The 18,655-nt window shown below is 38.0% G+C and overlaps 1 long non-coding RNA gene across 1 annotated transcript; it reads left to right on the plus strand.

Annotated features, from left to right (window-relative positions):
* Window positions 1–9,585, plus strand: LOC139946418 (uncharacterized). The gene is made up of 3 exons (XR_011787237.1): window positions 1–116; window positions 6,313–6,555; window positions 9,011–9,585. It is a non-coding gene; the product is annotated as an uncharacterized lncRNA (long non-coding RNA).
* Window positions 9,586–18,655: the final 9,070 nt, after the last annotated feature.

Here is an 18,655-nt window from a genome sequence, read left to right on the forward strand (position 1 = left end):
AAATCAACGATTTGATTGGACAATCATCTACGGTAACATATCAGACGATAAAAAGTGAATTACTCGGGCGTGGGACTATATTTTTGATCCAGTTTTCTCTTTTTTGAGGCTGAAATGTAAGTAAAATTTCATTTGATCATTTTCAGTACTACTCAAGCGTAATTTAGAGGACAATTACAGGGCTAAAACTATATATCCCGTAACAACTTTCACCCACGTTCGCGTTTATAAATACCATGCCATGTGTGGTTGGTTTACTAACAATTTCCAGTACAGTCCGTGTATAACCAATTCCGTGATAAATGTAATTTGTAATGTAACAGAAATGTGTATTTTGACATGACGATGGCTGTTCAATTGTCCCGTTGGCCTATGTTTCATGGTGATTCTGTAGAAAAATAATGAAGAAAGTTGACTTGTCTCTGCCTTCTAAAGTTTTGTTCTAAATCTCAGTTTTGAAAACCAGTTCGTTGTTAATTAATTCGTGATTTGTTTTTACATAATTAATTCAATTGATGTAAGTGTTCCTGTGTCGTCTTAACCCGCTAAAATCGTGGTACATAAGGACTTTTACGTCAGGGTTTGGATACTTTTTGTAGTTCAAAACTTTTACTAGTGTACAATAAATTCTAATATGACACGGTCAGACGGACGGTTTGAAGATAATGGTGAAAGCTCATAAAAAAAAAATAAGGGAATCAATGTGTGGTGAAGAGGTTTTATTTACTGAGACAAAGTCGAGGTAAATTATCAAGAACCAGGCCTCAGCGGGTTTAAACCACTAGTTGAAAACCGATTCAACACACTTTGATTCCCGTTCATAAATGCCTTTTCGGTAAAAAAACATCAACACTTTTTGGTCAAAAAGTAAAATAAATGCAAAAATTATAGTTGTTCAATGATTTCTTTCAACACAACACCCCTAGCCTTCCAGCTATGAAATGGTAAGGCCCTTGGGTAAACAACTCCTCATAAGGAGATTGCTGTGCGCATCGCGCGTATTGCGTGATGTTGCACAACTGTTCCAGCCGTTGCTCTCGACCAATAGGAATGAAGAGAAACTGTCTTATAAGCGCAGGTGCAAGCTCCCGTGTCACGCTCATATTTCAACACTTTTTACTGGTGTTTTATCATCCGTTCAAACAGCCCCACGTGATGCCTTCTCGACCAATCAGAATTTATAAACTGTCTAGATATTTATGAATGGTGATTGAAAGCTTCCCTTAATTGCGGAGTGATGGGTGTTGTAGTTTTTATATAAATTAGTAAAGCAATGCAAATTTAACATACCATTGCGCAGACCAAGAACTGGGGTGCTATAGATTTCCTTTTTGAAATGTTGACGACCTGATGTCAAAATTTCAAAAAAGGAGATCTAGCGCCTGCTGAGCACCAAGACATAAGGATTCTAACTGCCTCTAGCTACTTACCAGGCAATCTCGGTAGTCTAGTTGCTAGAATTGCTAGGGTCGTGGGTTCGAATCCCACTTGAGTAATATGCCTGTGATTTTTTTTCTCAGGACTCGGGAAAGTATACTGAGTATCATAGTGCTTACACACATCGGTGTATGGGTAAAAAACAAAATTAATATTCTTTATCCCAGCATAATTAAAATTAAACATCTATAATATAAAACAATGTCACAAAAATAACTTTCGTCTCGGACTCAGGATACAACAATTACTTTAGCATGTATACATTGACTGGTAATGTACATCGTGCTTTACATATTGTATTGATGGGTGAATGTGTAGGCCTGTTGTTTACACATACTTTTGCACAAATTTAACATCTCTTTTTGTATCAATGCGACCCGCTGCCAAAACAGGATTCGAACTGCCTCTAGCTACCAGGCAATCTCGGTAGTATAGTTGGTTAGACACTGCTCTAGAATTGCAAGGACTGTGGGTTCGAATCCCACCCAAGTAATATGCCTGTGATATTTTTTTCACAGGACTCGGGAAGTTCTGAGTATACAGTGCTTACACACATCGGTGTTTATACTTTATCCCCGATGCAAATTTAACAATTATTTTAGCATACTTTGACTGGTAATACGTTGTACGTAACATCATTGTATATCAGCACTTTTTAAAATGTTGCAGTCAAGGATACAGTTCAGACTAGACTAGTTCAGATAGGACACAAAACAACAAACTTAAACAAATATGAATACAAAGTCACAGTTGTTTGCAGTGCAACGGTGTCCTTGCAGGGCTAAGGGAAGTAAAGTTAAAGGTACTAAATACTAGCAAGCTTGAGTGCCACCTACCTTAGTCCCAGCGGTGTACGATCTCAACACGCCATTTACTTTTCTTTCCCAGCAGGCCTTGCTCGATCGTAACCCGCTGGAAGTGTGACTTAAAAGTGTCCTAATATATTGGGTATTAAATAAGTTCTGTCATTGATCCATCTGTGTTACAGACTACACAAAACACGCTGTCAAAAGATGCATCGATACGTCTATCTGTATGCTGTTTAGGGTGATCACATTAGATCATTATCAAAATAACACGCGCGCACACAAAGCACCTTGCAAGCGCTGGAACGTTTTGGAAAGATGGTATAGGTAATACTACATTAAATGTATACCTGTGTAATTACCGAGATAACTTTTTTCTGTTTTCTCAACTTACTAAATTCAGCTGAAACTTTTGTTTCTATCGTATCTTTCTTGATAAGTTTACCAATTAATCAGCATTTCGTCGACAAAAAGAAAATAAAATAAAAATGAGCTTACAATAGCCAGCAGGCCTGTATGCTTTGTTATTTGAAAGGACATGGGTAGCAAGACATTTTCTCCTTTAAAGGGCACCCTATAAGTCTTAAGGGAATTGTACATTTATACTGTCAGAGCATTTCAAGGGCACTCCAAGGCAATAACCAGGGGAATGGAGGCAATTGCCTTAGTTGCCTTGCCCTCCGTGAAGTATCAGTGAATGATGTGGTGCCCTGTTTTTTCTTCTGCAATTCCTTTTGCAAGGTTCTAACTTCCAATACAAACTTACATTTTCCCCATAGAAGTGCCCCTTGAGGACAATTGCAGTGCCCCTTCAAGAGCAAAGTTCAAGGCCTTTATTTACGTTTCTTTTGGACACACTGTTTGAAATTTGGAAACCCTGTTTTATCTGTCAGTGTCATTTAATGTAAATTCATTGTAGGAGAACAATTTGGACACTCATCAGTTTAAAGACAGTGGACACCCATTGGTAATTGTCAAAGACCAGTCTTCTCACTTGGTGTATCCATGAAGGTAGTTGTATCTCAACATGATGCATAAAATAACAAACCTGTAAAAAGAAGTTGCGAGATAATAATGAAAGAAAAAACACCCTTGCCACACGAAGTTGTGTGTGTTTAGATGGTTGATTTCGAGACCTCAAGTTCTAAATCCGAGGTCTCGAAATAAAATTCATGGAAAATTACTTCTTTCTCGAAAACTGCCATTTCAGATGGAGCCATTTCTCACAATGCTTTATACTATCAACCTCTCCCCATTACACGTCACCAAGTAAGGTTTTATGCTAATAATTATTTGGAGTAATTACCAAAAGTGTCCACTGCCTTCAAGTAACTTTCAAGCGAATTTAGACACCCTTTAATAACCAACTCCTGGCTGAAAAACCTTGGCTTACAATAGCTGACCCTTTGCACTAAATGTATCAACCTCAATGCAAGATTCACTTTCGTTTTACAACTGTATGTTGCAACAGCATCCTTTTGGTAGGCAATTGTATTTCAAAAATTTAGAAACCTTTAACAAAAGTGGCGACAAACAAAGAAACCTTGAGCTAACATTAACAAATAACAATGTTTCTTCATGCACAGGACTTCCTGTGTATTTAGAGCATGAGCGAAGACAAAGCTGTGTTTCCTATGTCAACAGCTGGTTCTCAAGCCTGACTTAACTGAAAGTTTGCTGACTTAACTGAAAGTTTGCTGACCTCTTGTGAACTGCTGTACTTGAATGCCTTCTTAAAAAAAAAATCTTGGTCACAAAACCTGAAATTTTTGAAGTACATGTACCAACACTTGTTAAAGGAACACGTTGCCTTGGATCGGACGAGTTGGTCAAAACAAAAGCGTTTGTAACCGTTTTTTATAAAATGCATATGGTTGGAAAGATGTTTTAAAAGTAGAATACAATAATCCACACAAGTTTGCCTCCAAATTGCGTGGTTTTCCTTCTACTGTGCGAACTAACATGGTCGGCCATTTATGGGAGTCAAAATTTTGACCCCCATAAATGGCCGACGTATTAGTCGACGAGGTGAAAGGAAAACCACGCAATTTCGAGGCATGTTTGTGTGGATCATTGTATTCTACTTTTACAACATCTTTCTACCCATATGCATGTTATAAAAAACGGTTACAAACGCTTTTCAAAGACCAACTCGACCGATCCAAGGCAACGTGTTCCTTTAATATAATAATAGTTATAAAGACATTTGTTAAGCGCCTAATTGAAAAAGCCTATAGGTGCATAAAGAGAACACTAAAACTATAACAAGTATAAACAATAAGATACAATAACAAGTAAGCAGATAACAATTTAGCTGCTTCAAAAAAATTCTAACGCAGACTTAACACAGTGTAAAGAACTAGCCAGTGGCGAATATTCACAGGAAGACTATTCTCAAGAAATGGAGCATTTTATAATAGTTTTAATGTTTTTTGTTTAGTTTATTTTCAAAAGCTTAAATGTTTTTAAAGCTATTGTGGACGCATCAAAATGTCCTGCATAAATGAGCCATTAAGCCGCATTTTACTCTAAACTTACCCTAAAGTCAATGCTGCACCTTTGTGCTTTTAAAAAAGAAAAGTCAAATGAGCCTACAGCACAAAAATACTATGCCAATAAATTAGTCACTTTATATTCAATGATTTGTGTAGAATATCTACTATAATCGCTAGTCCTTGGTAATGCCTACTGTGTACCAAGGTTGAGTACTTTATTTTGATCAACTAAGGAATTCAATTTCATCACATCCTCCTTGATCACATTATCATAATCCCCAGAGCAAAGTCCTACATTGAACTTTCTTGCAAACTCTTGGTCTTGAAACTGTCCTTCCATTCAGTTAAGTACACAGAGATTTCTCTATGATTCAAGTACACTATTCAAGTACACTGAGTGTTTTATGATGGCCAAGGGTACCCAGTAACAGGAGCTATATTCAGCAACTTTCCCTTACTAACGTCTGATTGGTTGACTTTGACCTCGTCATAGATGACAAGCTTGAATATTCATTAGCATGATGTTGCTAACCCCATAGTTCAAGCATCCCTTGGGCTGTTGTTTATGTGTTTGGCTCAACTGCATAGAGCAAGGAAACCATCACGTAAACAGAGTTGATGAAACTTTAAAGGGATTTACTACATGAAGCTCTTGGTTGCATTGTGAAGTTAGTATCAAAACTGTTGACAGCTTCAGTAAAAAAGAAATTGTATATAATCTAGAAAAGTACATTTACTCTCAAGATCGGGGTGCTTACGCCTTACTGCACTTAGAAAAGAAAGGATCTGAGAGGACAATTCAAGGTTTGACTGTTAAAAAACTACCCTTTCAAAACTTCCAAACTACTTTTCGTGCCAGAAGTGCCAATTCTGACATGTCGTTACTATTATTGTTCACTACATCAGCTTCTTGAATGTTAACCCCTTTTACTTCATTGCAACTTTTCATCAATTGATTTGAAGAAAGAAACAAAGAAAAAAATTATTTTAATGTTATTTAATGAATTTGTTTTAAACACGATATTTTAAACGTAGATACTAAGTAAAGTATCTTTCAGATTGAGTGGCCTAATTTTTGTGCTACATATATACTGTGATGAAAATTTTAAATTGTATACACAAGTTGGTTCATTGTTGTTCCTGATAATGAATCTTTTTTACAGTGCACAGGAAAAGGTTGGAGCGGGAGTGTTAAAACAAACCATGCAGGGCTCCATAAACATTCTAACTGAAACTTAAATGTTTGGAAATTTCCTGTCCAACAAGGCGGTCCGTCAAAATATTTTTCCTGGGGTGCAGTACAAAGACAGAGTAAGAAATTTGAATGTTGTGACAAATGATAAAGATCATGAGAATCTTGCATTTACCTCGGCATTCAAGAGAGGCCTGGAACCATTGAATGATCACCTTAGATAATAATAATATTAATAGTGACTTTCTTATTATGAAGCGCTCATATCTGTCACTCAGTGACACTCAAGGCGCTTTAACAATTAATAACATACAGTATTTTCCTGCAAGGTATGTGGGACTACGTTTGAATTATGATATACCTATTCCTTTTCTGTTTATAGCACCACGTAATGGTTTACAAGGTGCTGTGGTGCAACATGCTGCCAATCAAACCAGGAACAGTGAATGCCTCATGCACACTTTGAAGGAATGACATTCCCCTTTAAGACAATCACTCAAACTCAAAACCCCTTTCACTGGAGTCCAATCAGCTGTGCAAAGGCCACAGAGGGGGGAGAAAGCAACTGATGGAATGTCACAAACAAGTTTTTTTAAAAGGCTGCCAAAGTGATTGTATGCTAATGGTAAGTGCGCACATGTTGTGCTTGGGGAAGGAAAAAGTTGAAAACAAACAAGATTTCCAATACTAGGAATTGATTGGTAGGGGCCTTGGAGCCCAGTGAGTGGTAGCAGTAGAGGGTTTTAGAGTTAAAGGAACACATTGCCTTGGATCGGACGAGTTGGTCTATAAAAAGCGTTTGTAACCCTTTTTTATAAAATGCATATGGTTGGAAAGATATTTTAAAAGTAGAATACAATAATCCACACAAGTTTGCCTCGAAATTGCGTGGTTTTCCTTTTACTGTGCGAACTAACACGGTCGGCCATTTATGGGAGTCAAAAATTTGACTCCCATAAATGGCTGACCGTGTTAGTCGACGAGGTAAAAGGAAAATCGTGCAATTTCGAGGCATGTTTGTGTGGATCATTGTATTCTACTTTTACAACATCTTTCTACCCATATGCATTTTATAAAAAAACGGTTACAAACGCTGTTCAAAGACCAACTCGACCGATCCAAGGCAACGTGTTACTTTAAGCAGTGAATAAACTAATTACAATGCATGGCTGGATCAATTGACTTTATATTATTGCTTGTACCATGGATGAACCTCCTCAATGCTTATCTCTACCTCCATGCTTATACCTGCTTGGTAATGGTTTGTGTCAGATTGGATCAATTGAAAGTGCCCCCAATAAAAACGATTGGTAGAGACAGTTCTCTTGAAAGTTCAGTGCATGTTTTTTCTTAATATCAATGAAATAAGATGTGAGATTGGGGTTACAGCATTTCCCACATGGTTTACATAGTATACATAGTATTAACAAGATCTGAGGGGGAAATGTGCTCATTGTTGACAAACATAACATTTGGTTGAGTGCCCCTATTGATGGTGCTGTGTTTAGCCAGTTGTTGCACAATTCCTTTGTATCCTTTGCTGTCAATATTTCCAGAAGCTTCTCTTCTCTGGTTTGTTTGGGTCTCAGTTGGATGTTGGTGTTAAGTCATGGCTGAATGGATTATGGAATCGAATCAATAATGCCAGGAGTAGAGCTTATAATAACTTTATTTAAGGGTTGCACACTCCACTCAACTTGGTCTTTGCTTAGAGGGGTGGGGGTTAGAAACTCAGCATTGAAGTTGTCTTTCAAATTGTAGAAAGCTCACTTTTTTATTTATTGAAATGGAATGTTTATATCCATAGAGCTAGCAAGGGCTTATCAGTAGCCTGACCTTCCTGCAGGCATGATGTGTACATAGCCCAATGAAAGTGGAAAGAACGCATCAAAACTGTTATTTAATGAAGATTGCACTTTCTGTTTTTTAATTAAACAATTTTTTAATTTTTTTTTATAACTGTTCTATAATTTTTTAAATAATTTTCTTATCAGGGGGTTAGTAATGGGCTTACGTGTCGATGTGTAAATACATGTAGTTTGATTTCTCCAGAAGGCGCCCAGAGTCAGAAAACCTTGAGCAGAACGAACCTGCTCGTCTCAGAGAAACCACTACTCACAAAAGAGATTTTTTACATGGTGTCACCATGGAGGTAGAAATAACATGCAAACCTTACTTACATAAAGTATTGTTTCACAATGCAATTATATAGCCTTTGTCTTATAAATACATTATGACGAAAACAGGGCACATCTTAAAAACTTGTGTTAGCTTTTGTTGTTATAAATTCAAAAGCGCTTTTCCCATGGTCACTCTATGACCAGTATAGTATCTTGCTGCCTTGTCATTCTTTTTGTAAACAAAGGTCAGCCATCTAAGAACTAGCTATGTAGTGTGAAAAGGGTTTAGTGTTAGGGGGAATCAGAAGTGGAGTGTTGTTCATTACTTTGTATGCAAGATCCAGGATTCACATGAGTGCCAGTGCACTCACCCCATTGTCCCTGTGTAAACCTACCTCATTATATTATGGCAATAAACAACTTGGTAATCTCATCTTCACAGTCTTCACCAAGAGTGACATCCCCTGGAGGTTTGGTTACTTCAATCATGCTTCAATGGAATTGTTTCTCAATAGATGAAATTCCAGGCTTGATATTTCATCTTTGAAAGGGCACGGGCCATTTTCATTTTGTAAAGGGCACTTCTACAAGAAAATGGTGAAGTTTGTGGGAAACTTAACCTGTGAAATGCTTGCACTACATACTTTTTTAGTGTTCATGTAAATGTGCCATGAGCACATTAACATTATACCCTTGATCAGCTTGGGGCTGTTGGCGCATAGATTACATTTTTGCCATATTTGGTTTTTTTCTGGGCCGAATTTCATAAAGCTGTTACAACAATGTCACAACAACGTAGTCCTAAGATAAGTTGGCAGGTAACCTGTTTCTGTTAAGCTATACTTTTCTGTGCTTAGCAAGTTTTTGTGCTTACAGGATTTAAGAAGTTAGGCCCAGGTGTCAACTGGGATCATCTTGAAATATTAAAACCATTTGTTCTTGTCTCGTTGATTTCCCCAGGTTTCTAAAATGCCTACCAAGATCGGATATGAGTGCGCTACGGACAAAGATGGCAGTGCAGTTCAAACAGGTTCAAGCAATTACATTACAGCATCTACGACCATGAGCTAATTTTAAAATACAAACGGCAGACAAATCCATGATGTTGTTCAATGGATAAAGTGAGTCTCTACCGCTACGGGCAGACAGGGGCTCAATTTCATCGCTCTGCTTACCATTTAAGCCAAGAATCGGCGGAAGCAGGGAATTCTGTGCTTGCGTTAGCAGGGATTTCTGCGCTAACATCATCTTCCTCCATGCTTACATCAAGCGTGTTTTATCCAGTGAGCAGGGAATTTTGGATTGTGTGTGTCCGTACTCCACGTTTGTACGAGGCATTCTACACACACACAGCTAGTGCAGAAATTCGCCAGGTGCCGAGCAAGCGGAGAATTTGGCTGTAAGCATAGCCATGAAATTGTGTGCTGTAAACGTGGCAGGCATCGCTTGCAGTAGTGCCATGGCGATAAGTTTATCTGTTGCTCGGGTCTTGGTGCAGCTTCCGAAATGCAGGGTTCAACCATAAGAACTAGAGCGCCTATATACGCGCCCCGGTATGCGAGCAGGCGGCCATTTTCTAAGTTGACAAAACAGCTATCTCACATTGGTATTTGTGCGGCCATTTTGTAAGTTGAACAAACAGCATCGCGTGAGCGTTCAATAAAAAAAACCTTAAACGTGTATTTCATATTCAACGCGCGTGCAGAATGACGCGCTTGTCATCTTGCGGTCCCGTGGCGTTTGTGCACGAAGCATCACTCGTGCGCCCTCTAGTTCTTATATATAAACCTATGGGTTCAACCCAACTGTAAAATTGACCTAACTATAGCTAAGCCTGAACCCTTTTTGGCTTATTTGACAAAATCACAATAGTTGGGCCAATCTCAACTTTTGCCTCTTCATTATTTTTTTGAATATATTTCCATTCATACAAAAAAAATGTGCACAACAAATATCAAACCTGACTTTGACATTAGGGAACTTTAAGAACAATGTTTCCTTTATAGCAGGAGCTTCAATGCTCTTGATCACAAAGTGAAGGCCTACTCACGATTTTCCCTATCCAAAAATGAATAACTGTGATGTGGTTTACATGGCCATTGGATGACAAAGAAACTTTGCAAGTGATTGGTATCAAAATATTTATCCACCCAGGCTGTATTATCATCAGTTTATGATGTTTACTGTAGAGATTAGCCACATTACTAATATTATTAATAAAACCTTTTAAAGACACTGGACACTATTGGTAATTGTCAAAGACAAGTTTTCTCACTTGGTGTATCCCAACATATGCATACAATAACAAACCTGTGAAAGTTTGAGCTCAATAGGTCGTCGAAGTTGCAAGAGAATAATTAAAGGTAAAAAAACACTCTAGTCACACAAGTTGTGTGCTTTTCGAGACCTCAGCTGAGGTCTCAAAATGTTAAAAAACTACATTATTCCAGAGGGAGCCATTTCTCACAATGTTTTATACTACTACAACAGCTCTCCATTACTCATTACCTAGTAAGGTTTTTTACGCTTATTATTATTTTATAGTGTACAGTGTCTTTAACACACAGTCTCTAGTATCTTTAACCATTGATCTGGGATTCATCTTCAGTAAAGCAATGTGTTTGTTCTCCTGTAAGGCCAACCATAGTTCATTGTTTACATATACTTTGTTCTCCTGATACATAAAAGCAAGGCCAATGTTTATACAAGGGGCCTCTTCTATTTAGGAAAACTGGAATGGGATTTCTTGTTAGGATTTCTCCTAATTTAAAATTTTCTCAAATATTTCATGAGAGAAGTAAATCAGTCAACAATACAAAAATAACAAATTCTTAATGCGCCTTTCGCAATAACCATATTGGTGCTCTGGTCATTGGGCCAATAAACATCCCATTAATCTCTCTCAGCTCCCTGGGGAGTATACTGCCTAGAGGAGCTGTTGTAGTACACAATTTCAATCTCTACCCTCGCAGGTAAAGAAAATCTCCACATTTTTTCCAAACCCAGTCCTTTAATGCACAGAGTCTGTAAACCTATCAAGAAGGGGAAACCAAAGCCCGCAAGCTTCATATTGGGAATATTTATATTTTGCCAAATCTCATTTTTTTCTGGGGAAATATAAATTCTTTATTGGAGGTTTTTTTGAAGGGTAACAAGGCAATGATTGCCACCTCACTGATCATATCTAAGGACTTGACAAAAAATTAGTTTAAAGTTTTTATGTCTATATGAATGAAAAGTTACTTTTAAAATAACAAAAATCACTGCATTGTTTCTACATGTGTAAAGTTGCATTTTCTCACTATAATAAAAGTGTTGTTGGTCAGTTATGTCATACAGAGTATCAAAATAAAGGGAGGGAGTAAGCTTTTTGATTGGAATTTCCAGTTGTCTACCTTAAGTTAGTTGCCAGGTATTGTGTAAAATGGTTACAAGATTTCTCCTAATTTAAAATTTTCTCAAAATTTTCTTGAGAGAAGTAAATCAGTCAACAATACAAAAATAACAAATTCTTAATGCGCCTTTCGCAATAACCATATTGGTGCTCTGGTCATTGGGCCAATAAACATCCCATTAATCTCTCTCAGCTCCCTGGGGAGTATACTGCCTAGAGGAGCTGTTGTAGTACACAATTTCAATCTCTACCCTCGCAGGTAAAGAAAATCTCCACATTTTTTCCAAACCCAGTCCTTTAATGCACAGAGTCTGTAAACCTATCAAGAAGGGGAAACCAAAGCCCGCAAGCTTCATATTGGGAATATTTATATTTTGCCAAATCTCATTTTTTTCTGGGGAAATATAAATTCTTTATTGGAGGTTTTTTTGAAGGGTAACAAGGCAATGATTGCCACCTCACTGATCATATCTAAGGACTTGACAAAAAATTAGTTTAAAGTTTTTATGTCTATATGAATGAAAAGTTACTTTTAAAATAACAAAAATCACTGCATTGTTTCTACATGTGTAAAGTTGCATTTTCTCACTATAATAAAAGTGTTGTTGGTCAGTTATGTCATACAGAGTATCAAAATAAAGGGAGGGAGTAAGCTTTTTGATTGGAATTTCCAGTTGTCTACCTTAAGTTAGTTGCCAGGTATTGTGTAAAATGGTTACAAGATTTGTTATCGGACCCCCAGGGCCAATAAAGCAAGATAAAGCATGGATTATCATTAGGTAAATATGAACTGTGGTTTTTGCGGTTAACACCAGGCACTTCAGTCAAACAAAAAGGTTACAGATGTTGCAGTCTGTGATATCATTGCATTTAACTTGTTTACACATTAATTGTACCGTTATGTACCAAGAACCACATTGTGGTTTTAATAATTTATTATATTTATCATGAGAAGGCTGAACCTTTGAACTCCCTGTGGCAAAGCAAGAGCTACATGGAGACAACACTGCTTGATGTTGTTATGTAACATCTATGTAAGGCATCAATATATTCAACCACAAGGGAAACTGACTGGGTAATGGCCAACAATTTGTATCCAAGCAGTGTCTTTCTCACTCGAAAAGCCTTTCTCCTTTAGCCTTCAATAAAGACTTTACAGAGTAAAAACATGGCCTATTACTTTGAGTATCCCAAAATTTGTGTCTACAAAAGGGTGGATCGTGTAGCTACTTGGTTCATAAAAAGTCAAAGGAAAACCACACAATTTCAAGGGATTTGTGTGCATTGTGTATGAGCAAGGACCCGCTGCTTTATGGTATATTCTACCATGATTTTCAACCATAACAAAGACTTGTTAGTGCCCAAACCACCCAATCTGAACATCCCTGAAAGCTTCAACTCTGTAAAGCTGACATTTGTGCACTTCCACAGTAAACACCTGAAAACCATAACAAACTTTTTGAACAAGTTTCCTTCCGCTGGTTTAGTTTACAAATAGGGGCCCCAAAGGATGGGGGTGAGCACCTAATTTCTCTGTGGTGAACTCAATGTACCATTCAAACCTTCAGCCAAGGCATTTTAGTGTATTTTATTACCATAACCTTTGCATTGTCCATGATCTAGGGATTCTAATAAGTCCTACATCATCAGGGGATTTCTTGCCGACTTGCCAAATAGTTGGCACTCTGCCAACACCAGCTGCTGGGTTGTTATTGTCAACTCAATATGTCAAGGTCCCGTGTTCAAGGAAAGTGAAAGCGAGGGTCAGGGATCGTGCCAGGCAAGGAAATCAGAACTGTGCCAAACAGCAGTGCTGACATTACATTGTCAATTGGTGTTTCGTAACTCAAGATGACGATTTTGATTGTTTCGTTATTTGTATCAACACTTTAGATTACTGAAAGCTAAATTACAGTGTAGTCATTATTTTTTTCAGTCTGAAAGCTCACAGATTATACAGTTCATACCAGTACACATCCCCCCCTTGAACAAACATTGACTGCTCAGACACCTAGGTGTTCTGAAAATCCCATGATGTACGCTAGGGTTAGGGTTAGCAGGCTTGTATGCTTTGTGTTTGAAAAGGCAAGGGCACCAAGGCATTTTCTCTTTGGTAAAGGGCATAAAATTTACATTGTTGTATCTGGTGCCCTACTCATTGTTTGCTTAGCAAAGAAATTTGATGAGCTGTCATTTCTGCTCACTAGCTTTATGAAATTGGGCCCACCAGTGGGTATGATAATTTGACATTGTTTGATTTCTGTACAGAATTGTGCTTCAGTGTTTCATTGAAATGCACATGGTACATTGTAAGCGGTCTGGGGTTGATTTCACAATGAGTTAGGATTAATATAGGACTAGTTCTGAGATATATCTTTAGGCTAGTCCTAAGTTAGGATGAGTAACTCGTCCTAACTCGAGATAAGACAGGCTTGTGAAATCCACCCCTGTCATATTCTAAAACACTGTCCCAATATTGGCAGTTTGTATTTACAACAACATCCACGGAAATAATAACACAACTTGCAAGGATAATGACAAAATAAACCATCCATTTTGAAGGTGCATTTGTATGCCATTGTGATATAGGCCTAGATTTAAAGGAACACGTTGCCTTGGATCGGTCGAGTTGGTCTTTGAAAAGCGTTTGTAACCGTAAAAAATGCATATGGGTAGAAAGATGTTGTTAAAGTTGAATACAATGATCCACACAAACATGCCTCGAAATTGCATGATTTTCCTTTTACCTCGTCGACTAACACAGTCAGCCATTATGGGAGTCAAATGTTTGACTCCCATAAATGGCCGACCGTGTTAGTTCGCACAGTAAAAGGAAAACCACGCAATTTTGAGGCAAACTTGTGTGGATCATTGTGTCATACTTTTAAAACATCTTTCCAACCATATGCGTTTTATAAAAAAAGGTTACAAACGCTTTTTATAGACCAACTCGTTTGATCCAAGGCAACGAGTTCCTTTAAGTTTGTTGACTGGGTCATGGATCAAAGATTACATCCAAAACTGACAAGGTGTGTCTACAATCATCTGCTGATGATGCATTTCAATGTTCAAATAATGAATAACAGGCCTTGAAATAACCCCCAAGTGACCACGACACCCACAGCAAACGCTGTGGTGCCCTGGGCTCAATTAATAATAAAGCCTGTAAGCAAGCACTGAACAACATTGCTTAACAGCAACTGGTTACCAGCCAAAAACTCCATATAGTTTCCATTTTTGCAAATAGTGCCCCACCAATTTGTTACTTTTAAAGCAGTTTCTTTCTGCTTTAAAACAGCTTGGCCTTGTGCTTTTGCTGTGGTGCCCTGCTTGCAAGGTTCCAATTCAAACTAATCCATTTAATGATTTCCCCCATATATAGAAGTGCCACTTACAAGAGGAAAAATTGCAGTGCCCCTTCAAGAGCTAAAGTCAAAAACAAGGCCATTAAATAACACGTTGTAACGTGTAACTCTGTGTGCAATCCGACACGAACAAGCAGGCCTTCATGTACATGTACACGATTACCTTCAGGGCTGGTTAATTCATTTCACCAGACACAAAAGAAACCATTTCTAAAGTTTCAATTATTGTACAATATTACAACTGAAAGTTGTCAAGGTTGGTTTCTGTACAACATGAGTAATATCACGGAGATAGACAAATAAATTGGGGGGGGGGGTCTGAACATGTGTGTAACATTTATTGTTGCTGGATGCATACTGTATGTTGGTTACACCCATTGAGGTTCTATGACACCACTGGTGCTCATTTAAATTGAGTTACATGTGGACCTAGTGCTAACAGAAGATAAGTTTTAAAAAAAAAGTGTTGCAAAAGTAATGAATTGATTTGCATTTTGGCACACGCAATAGCCTTTGCCTTGGAATGGGGATGAATTGTGGTTTAGATAATGACAATAGACCCCTTGCATTTATGGTCCGTCAAAAGCCTAAACAGTGCCCCCACTGATAACAATGCCCTAACTGAGGTCAAAGGAAAGCCTACCATTGGCTGAAACTTTTGCACATTTACATTGTTTGACCGCAATGATGGCAATCATGCCAATGCAAGGGCACCTGATCCCACAGCTAACATTAAAAGTATTTGTAAAGTAAAAGTACAGTTAGTTCATTTTAAATCATGGTTCTGGACAGTAAAGAAGGGCCCAATTAAAATATTAGTTTAAGGGAGTAATACAGGTTTTTGAATGTTCCAAATTGGTATAATGTGTTTTATTCAAGTGCTCAAAACTGCCGTTATTCTGTGACTAAGGACCATCTGTATCTGAATTTATTTTCTTTGTGATTCCCCCGTTTCCAATTTTGTGATTGCGAATTGTGGACATTTTTATGTGGTAAAGACGCTATTTAGGACAAATACAAACTATACTTGTCCCAAATTAGCGAAGCATAACATTTTACTACTGGCATCATCAATTTTTAAACAAGTATCTAATAACCCTGCATTGTACACACTAGATTTGAAGTCAAGACGGTAATTGTTAAGCGCAGTGCAGTTGGAGCGCGGTGCAGTTGCGGGGACGGTTCACACACCCTTGATCCCTTAGAGCTGCCACGCACTATCCTACGACCAGTGCAAGTGTATAATCGCACTGTGACTGTTGCATGAACGGCAGACAAATAGGCAGCACCTAACGACTTGTCATCAAGTCTAGGTACACACAGGCATGATACTCCTTCAACTTGAGTCTGGTTTCTAATTTGTTTTGCCACAAAGAATTGTGGTTAAATAGCATGTGAACAAATTGTATTTGATCTACCATGTACAGTACGTATGTTTAGGTCTGCCCTTGTACTAAACACTTTATACCATGTTTCAACCAATCAAAGTATCAACGGCAAATTGAGGCCAGCCCGGGACACACCTTCATGACCTCATACAAATTATCTCTAAAAAACATTGTCTCAGGAATATCTCGTCTTATCACGGTAGCTAGATTGCGCAGGGTTTATGAGCATTGAGCATTGACACCGTGGAAATAACAAATAAGTTCCTTCTTCTGATTGGTTAATCAAAGGTGGGCGGGTGTTCAAAAGTGACTCTAAGTCCGACTATGATCGCACCATAAAAATACGTGGGTACGTGTTGATATAATGTGATACCGATATCAGCAAGGTCAAAATATTGGTTGACTATATGTCTGTCCAACAACAGTATCCAGAAATAAATTGATAATTCATAATTCTATATGGAAAAAGGCGATGTGTTTTTTATGTTGATTCTTATCAGTGGACCTCCAGGGTTGGCTGCAACAACTCTTGTGGCCAGTAAATTCTAACCAAGTGCCCAGTAACGACCTGCTGATTTAATGTAAGTGCCGGGTAAAGAAACACATGGGAAACTCGCTGGGTAAACTTTTGAATAAAAAACAAAAAAGTTATTATTGGCTACATTGTAGAGCAGGATTTGACCCACACACATTTTCCGAACCCAAGTTCTACCTGAATTGGGCTATCTAGTGGTCTAACTATTTTGTTCAAGGATGCAACTAAATATCAAAAACACATGTTTGTCTGATAAGATCAAAACAAAAAGTTCAACCTACAATTAGTGATATTTATCGCTTTACACACCTGAAGGGCATCTCAAAGCGCTTGGAACATCATTACCCCTAGTCACTAGGCCATCTAAGTCATTCCTTAAACCATTTATAGCTCCATGCTTAAACCACGCTTAACCCAACTCAGCTCCCTAGGGAGTATACACCCTGTGCAACAAATATGGGCTACAAGCTAGATCAATCACAAGAACCATCTCTGTTCTCACAGTGCCCATTTACCCCTGGGTGGAGTGAAGCAATAATAGACACAAGTGTCACCACCTGGACTTGGACCCACACTCTGCTGAACAGAAGCACCAGAGGAGAGCTCGAGTCCCGTGCTCTTATTCGCTTAGCCACAACATCCAATACAAATAATAGCTCTGTGCACAATGCATGCCGATGTTATTAGTTATAGCGCACTGAGCAACTGTAGACTCTTGGTGTATCCCAACATGCATAAACTAACAAATCTGTGGAAATTTTGACTGAATTGGTCATCGAATTTGCAAGACAATTATATTGAAAGAAAAAACCCTCATGTGGCTTCAGGCCTGAAGTATTTTATTATTTGAGTGAGAAGTTACCTTTCTCAAAAACTACTTTTCTTAAGGGGGAGGTGTTTGTTACAGTGTTTTATACTATCAACAGCTGTCCATTGCTCATTACCAAGTAAGTTTTTATGCCAACCATTATTTTGAGTATTACAAATAGTGTCCAGTGCCTTTAAATACTGGGAAACAGACTTTTCTGGCCAAGAAAAGTATTGGTACAGTCTCGGTATTCTTCTTCAGAATAAGAGATAATCCCTTTAATCTACGGTTACTTGTTTCATCTGGTTGTATCTTTACCCAGAAACATACAAAGCATACAAAGAATCTGATAGTACTCACTGATAACCCTCACTGTGGCTCATCAGAACAAACACTATCAGATAGCAAACTTGTTTTCCTTCTTTTTGTTTTTGTAAAAATCAAATGAGTTGACACTTACTACAAGCTTGTATTGGATCCCTTGTACCATGGAGGTTGAAATATTTCTGTGTCTACCTCCATGCTTGTACAGACCACCCATTTGGCTATCTTTGGCCAATGGTCTATCCCTTTTGGGAAAACCAAACTGCCTGTAAAGATGATTGGTGTTTTCTTTTGGTTTTTGTAAAAGTCAAATGAGTTGATACTTCCTTCAAGCTCGAGCTTCAAGCTTGTATTTGATCCCTTCCACAAACCTTGTTTGTGGCAACTGTCTGCCCAAAATGCTTGAGTGTTTACAGGCACTGGGATGGATTTTAAAAAGAGTTAAGACTACTCTTATCTCGACTTAGGACGACGAGCGAGTACTTGTCCTAACTTAGGACTAGCCTTAAGTTTCTAGTATCTCCTAGGACTAGTCCTAATCTCTTTTTGAAAAGGACCCGTCAGGTAATTTATTAAAATAACACATAAAAACTCACTTGGTAACTGGCAACGGAGAGCTTTTGATATTGTAAGCACATTGTGAGAAATGACTCCCTCTGAAGTAACATTTTTTGAGAAAGCTAAAATATTAAAAGACTTAAAAAGGGCAAATCCAGAAGTCTGGAAGACAACGGTGAAATAATTTTAATGATAAGTTTACATATAGACTATTTAATCCGACAATATTTATT

The sequence above is a fragment of the Asterias amurensis genome, chromosome 13 (genome assembly GCF_032118995.1).
Source record: "Asterias amurensis chromosome 13, ASM3211899v1".
Lineage (NCBI taxonomy): Eukaryota > Metazoa > Echinodermata > Asteroidea > Forcipulatida > Asteriidae > Asterias > Asterias amurensis.